At 46.0% G+C, this 5,821-nt stretch overlaps 3 non-coding genes across 3 annotated transcripts; 1 reads left to right on the forward strand and 2 right to left on the reverse strand.

The window, feature by feature from the left end:
* Nucleotides 1-115: 115 nt before the first annotated feature.
* Nucleotides 116-188, reverse strand: TRNAF-GAA. Its single transcript has one exon. It is a non-coding gene; the product is annotated as a tRNA-Phe (tRNA).
* A 4,473-nt stretch (nt 189-4,661) lies between these two features.
* TRNAD-GUC lies at nt 4,662-4,733 on the reverse strand. Its single transcript has one exon. It is a non-coding gene; the product is annotated as a tRNA-Asp (tRNA).
* Nucleotides 4,734-5,387: 654 nt separating this feature from the next.
* TRNAA-UGC lies at nt 5,388-5,459 on the forward strand. The gene has a single exon. It is a non-coding gene; the product is annotated as a tRNA-Ala (tRNA).
* Nucleotides 5,460-5,821: the final 362 nt, after the last annotated feature.

A 5,821-nucleotide genomic window follows, 5' to 3' on the forward strand; every position in this document is an offset into this window, starting at 1 on the left:
TGCATCAGAGGGCTACGAGGTTTGGCTAGTTCTTCCGCAGTTCCAGTCTCACCACACCGCCTGGCAACCTGAATGGACGGCCCTTAATCCCCCTCCTAAAAAGGAGAAAAATATCTGCCGAAACCCGGGATCGAACCAGGGACCTTTAGATCTTCAGTCTAACGCTCTCCCAACTGAGCTATTTCGGCAGGTAATGAAAACTGTGGCTGAGTTTGAACACCACCCTGCTGTCTAGAAGCACTTAATCATGTATAGCAGATTTGGGGGGGGGTTCCCCTCCTTTTTTGAATGGTCAGCCAACCACATCACCCCAATCTTGTTCTTGAAACCCTTTTTTAAATGCTCTTTCCTTTATACAATAAAAGAGCAAGTAAGATGCCAGCTGTGAAGGATATTGCCATTATTAATTCATTAATAATACTTATTAATTATTATTCATAATGAATTCAATACTAATTAGTTGCTTTAGCATGTTGATTTGTCACATTAACCGTGTTATGTTCTGTTGCACTGTGCAAATTTTGTTCTTTTGTTACGGGTTGTTTCATTGTGTTCCATCAAATGTTCCATGCTTCTTCTAATAATTCCCACTAATGAGACAGTTACACAAGGCGAATCAGATGACAAACAATACATTCACTGATGAAATATTATAGCATGCACTGGGCAAGTGATTGTATATTAAAATGGATGATGAGCCAATTTTATTACATACTCCTGCTTTGACATGTTCATACATTTGTTAAATAATGTTGTTACAGATTAAATGCTTGTTTTCTGCCCAAAGGAGTATTTTGTGTATGTGCAGAGGAGTAATTATTTAAAGTTATTAATTTAATAATAATAATTATAATTTTCTGATGGCTCCTGATGCTTGCAGTTTCCCGTGTCTCATGCATTCTAGGGTGAGCCTGGAATGTGAAAATCTGCTTTGATTCTGAGAGTCTGTCAGCCTCCACCCCAAACCCCGCTTTGCTGCCAGCATTTATAATGGGGTTAAATATATCAAAAAGTTTTTTTAATTTGATTCTGAGAATCAAAGCAGATTTTCACATTCCAGGCTCACCCTAGAATGCATGAGACATTGGAAACTGCAAGCATCAGGAGCCATCAGAAAATTATAATTATTAAATTAATAACTTTAAATAATTACTCCTTTAAACAATTCTGAGAATCACAGGCAACTCCCACTGACATCAACAGACCAGTCCTGCTCCCATTTAAGTCAGTGGCAAAACTCCCAGACTTTCTCCGATTTGAACCAGGTCAGGCCTAAACAGTGGTGCAGGTGCTCAGCCCAATCAGGGTCTTGCAATCCTCTTACACCAGTCAAATGTGTGTTTATTTAGCCACATACAAACAAATACTCTGTTGCTTTTCTTTTCTGAGCAAGGAACAGCCATGTTTATCCAGCGCTGGTAGTGAGAGACTAAATACACAACAATGAGGAAACGCGTTAGGATTGCCACAGCAATCTTGTGACCACTCTGCACATATGTATTATGGCCCAAATCCTAACCCCTTCACTGCATGTATCCTACTAACACAAGGTGTAGCTAATTGTTTGACAACATTCGGGTTCATGCTGAAAAATGTTCAAGAGACCAAATATCCAAATTTGTCTAAAGGCAAAGCAGTCCACTATGAAAAGGAGACATACAGACCCTCCTTCCTGGAAGCAATTCTTCTCTCGCAGCATGTTCCCCTTACACAGACGGTCTGTTTCAAAGATACGTGTTCCAGCTAGTTGAATTTATAGTATGATGTTATAAGTTACAAAACTCTTTACGCCCACCAGTTTGTAATAGTCCCTTAACTTATTGATTTGTTCTGGTTTTTTTCTTATCTCTGTTTTGGACACTATGTTCCAAACCAGTTGGGGGGAGAGGAACAGCCTGATCTCTGCTAGGAATCACCATTCATGTATCTTAGCTCAGGGGTTCTCAAACTGGGGGTCAGGAGGTTATTACATGGGGGGTCGTGAGCTGTCAGCCTCCACCCCAAACCCCGCTTTGCTGCCAGCATTTATAATGGGGTTAAATATATCAAAAAGTGTTTTTAATTGATAAGGGGGGTTGCACTCAGAGGCTTGCTATGTGAAAGGGGTCACCAGTACAATAGTTTGAGAATCACTGTCTTAGCTTAACCGGCTTCCTATTTTCAAATGCCAACGCTGACTTCAGCTTTGCAAAGCGTTGTGGGATATTTGACATGGGTAAACAGTACTGTGGGGAGAGGATAATACATTCAGTTAAAAGAACCTCCCAGCAATCTCTATAGCTATATCTATATTTATATATACGCACTATAGTGCGTTTATACACACACACAATACAGTGCGCACAGAACTAGTGTGGTGGTTTCCTTGTCCCAGGGGATTAAGCAGGGGTGGTCTGCTGCAGACAGTACATCCTTACAGTGCTCCAAAACTGTAAAATCTAAAAGTTCAATCAGTCAGAGAGCAGAGTGGCCATCCCCCTCTGACATTCTGGGGTGCAGTCCAGACAGTGAGGGGTGTGTCACCATTGCCCTGCAACCTGGGCTGCCTCACAACGCTTTGCTGCTGTAGCTCCCACCTGGGCCACTCACAAACAGCCAAACAGCATGCAGGTCACACCCTGATTGTCTTTATATAGCCACAGCCCTGGTCCAGTTAATCTGACCCTAGCAGCCTGTCCCACCAGCCCTGCTGTCTTGCAACAGCGGGTGATCCCAACACACTCCGAGTCTTGAATTTTCCCCAAAACACGTGTGCTCTGCACTTTCCATCCCTCTCCTGGGCAATCCAGATATATTTGGTCCATTGGTCCTCTAAGGGATCAACATACAACAGTTTGCCACCGTAAATGGAGTTACCCACAGAGTTCCCAGTTTTGATGAAAGAACAAAACAGGCTTATTTAACTACCAGGAGACAGGTTTTAAGTGAGTACAAATATACAGTCAGAAATGGTTATGTGAGAAATACAATTTTACAAGCTAGACTAGGTTCAAGATAAAATTCTTACCACCTGCTTCCAGCAACAGGGCTGACCAAATTTCAGGCCAGGATCTTGCCCAAAGTCCAATGGCTGCTTCTTTTGTCTTCTTTGGTGAAAAGGAAAGAGATGTCTAGGGAGAGAGAACTTGGGGTGGTTTTGCCCCTCACTTTTATAGTTTAGTCATGCTTTGAAATGCATTTTCCTGAGGGTTACCCAGAGAGAAAGTTCATTTCCACTGCAAGGTTGGAATCAAGGGATCTGGTGGTGAAAGAGATTGCATGCTGTTGTTTGCTAAGAGGCAGATCTGTTTGGTCCCAAACAGTTCCTTGCCAAAGAATGGCCACTTGATAGGTAATTGTCCATCAGCTTTGATGACACCTGGCTAGTGTTGTCAGCTGGTTCTTTGTCTTTCAGAAACAGGTTTACACACTGCTGGGACTTGTCTGGTAAACACAGGTCAGTGATCATTTCAGCTTATGTTCATAAGTCTACATATAATGTTGCAACACACATTTCATCATGACATTATTGACCAGCGAGTTATTAGTTTTCAAATGATACCTCACAAGGCATACTTTGTACAAAAATTATTACAATAGCATGTGGGGTGTGAATAGAGAGGTGCATTCCACCACCCCCCCGTAGTTTATTACTCCATTAACTTCAGAGCAGTTTCCATTTCTCTCATCTAGGTTACATGGATATATATGTAGGTTATCCATACATCAAACCTTTTTACAGCACAATAATGTTTTGAATGGATTGCATCTTTGTCACTGCAGTAACGTCTCCTGCAATAAATGACCCCACACCGCAGGCGACCAATTTGGGGTGGAGGACATCATTTTTGGAGGTATACCACTGAAGCAAAAAGAAGAACAGGAGTACTTGTGGCACCTTAGAGACTAACAAATTTATTAGAGCAGAAGCTTTCGTGGACTACAGTCCACTTCTTCGGATGCATATAGAATGGAACATATATTGAGGAGATATATATACACACATACAGAGAGCATAAACAGGTGGGAGTTGTCTTATCAACTCTGAGAGGCCAATTAATTAAGAGAAAAAAAACTTTTGAAGTGATAATCAAGCTAGCCCAGTACAGACAGTTTGATAAGAAGTGTGAGAATACTTACAAGAGGAGATAGATTCAATGTTTGTAATGGCTCAGCCATTCCCAGTCCTTATTCAAACCGGAGTTGATTGTGTCTAGTTTGCATATCAATTCTAGCTCAGCAGTCTCTCGTTGGAGTCTGTTTTTGAAGTTTTTCTGTTGTAATATAGCCACCCGCAGGTCTGTCACTGAATGACCAGACAGGTTAAAGTGTTCTCCCACTGGTTTTTGAGTATTTTGATTCCTGATGTCAGATTTGTGTCCATTAATTCTTTTGCGTAGAGACTGTCCGGTTTGGCCAATGTACATGGCAGAGGGGCATTGCTGGCACATGATGGCATATATCACATTGGTAGATGTGCAGGTGAACGAGCCCCTAATGAACTGAAGCAAAATAATTTACAAGCAACAGTTGAACAAGCTGCTTGGCCAAAGATGTTTCTGTGCTAAGACTGGCTTGTATCAATGATGACACGTTTCATGAAGGGTTTGGGTTTTTCCTCCCCATCCTCAAAGCCCAAATTCCCCTTGAATAGAAGAGGAAGGAAATAAAAACACTGTGGCCTCCCCGTCGGGGAATCGAACCCCGGTCTCCCGCGTGACAGGCGGGGATACTTACCACTATACTAACGAGGATGTACCTGGTGAAAGTGTCACCACAAGCTGTGTTATACCGCACACGCGCGCTGCAATGCAACCAGCATTCCCTTTTGCGGTATGTGCGGGGCTTTTACTGCACAGATTCCTGGGCCAGCAGCTGGGCTTTACCCTGCACCCACGCTGCCTTCTGTTGCACGTCTATTACACGCACAAACAGCCCCTCCCCCCCCTTGGGTGCATGGCCTGGACACCCCCCAGCCACAGACGCGACAGGCTGCACAATTCGCAGCGCGGATAAAGCGCCTGGCGCGCGCCAGAGCCACGGGGCTGTCCAGGTAACGCCGCCTGCAGAGGGAGTCGCGCGCGGTGCGTGGTGCGCTGCCTGCATGACCCTGTGCAGCCGGAGGGGGGGGGGCGCCGGTAGTGGTGCACGTGGCCTGGGGGGCAGGTAGCGCAGCGCCTGGGGCGAGAGGGCTGCAGGCTGGGGCTAGCAGCGGAGGGCGCCGGCTCCGTGCGGCACAGAAAGCCGGGCTGGGCGGATGCTGTCTGGGAAGGCTCGCAGTGGAGGGAGCGGAGGTGGGGCCCCGGGGGGGGGGGAAGGTGTTGAATAGAAACCAGGCGTGGAGAGGGAAGAACCTTTTTAGCCTTGTGCATCGAGGTAACGTGTCTTTGCGGGGCTGTTGCCACGGCGGGGATGTAGCTCAGTGGTAGAGCGCATGCTTTGCATGTATGAGGCCCCGGGTTCAATCCCCGGCATCTCCACTTTTGGGGCTGGGCTCGCCCGGGAAGGCGGCCGCAGAATTTTGCCAATTTCCGCCAACTCGCGCTGTCGGGGTTGGCTGCGTGTCACGAGAAAGCGGCCAAACCTCGCGGAGTAACCGCGCGCGGCAGGCAGCCCCCGCGCAATGCACGCGGGGAGCTGATGCAACCGCATTGCAACAAGTGCTGACTCCTGCCGCAGGCCCCCAGGGCCCTTAAAAAACCCCCTCACCCCACTGGGGTAGTGCTGCTTAGGTACCACCTGCAGTCACATTTACATCAATGGCCTGTAGTGGCATTGCAAACGATACACTCGGATATGATTCAAACTAGGGCCCAAGTGTAGGGTACGTTATTTCTACCAC

This window comes from Trachemys scripta, chromosome 15 (genome assembly GCF_013100865.1).
Source record: "Trachemys scripta elegans isolate TJP31775 chromosome 15, CAS_Tse_1.0, whole genome shotgun sequence".
Taxonomy (NCBI): domain Eukaryota; kingdom Metazoa; phylum Chordata; order Testudines; family Emydidae; genus Trachemys; species Trachemys scripta.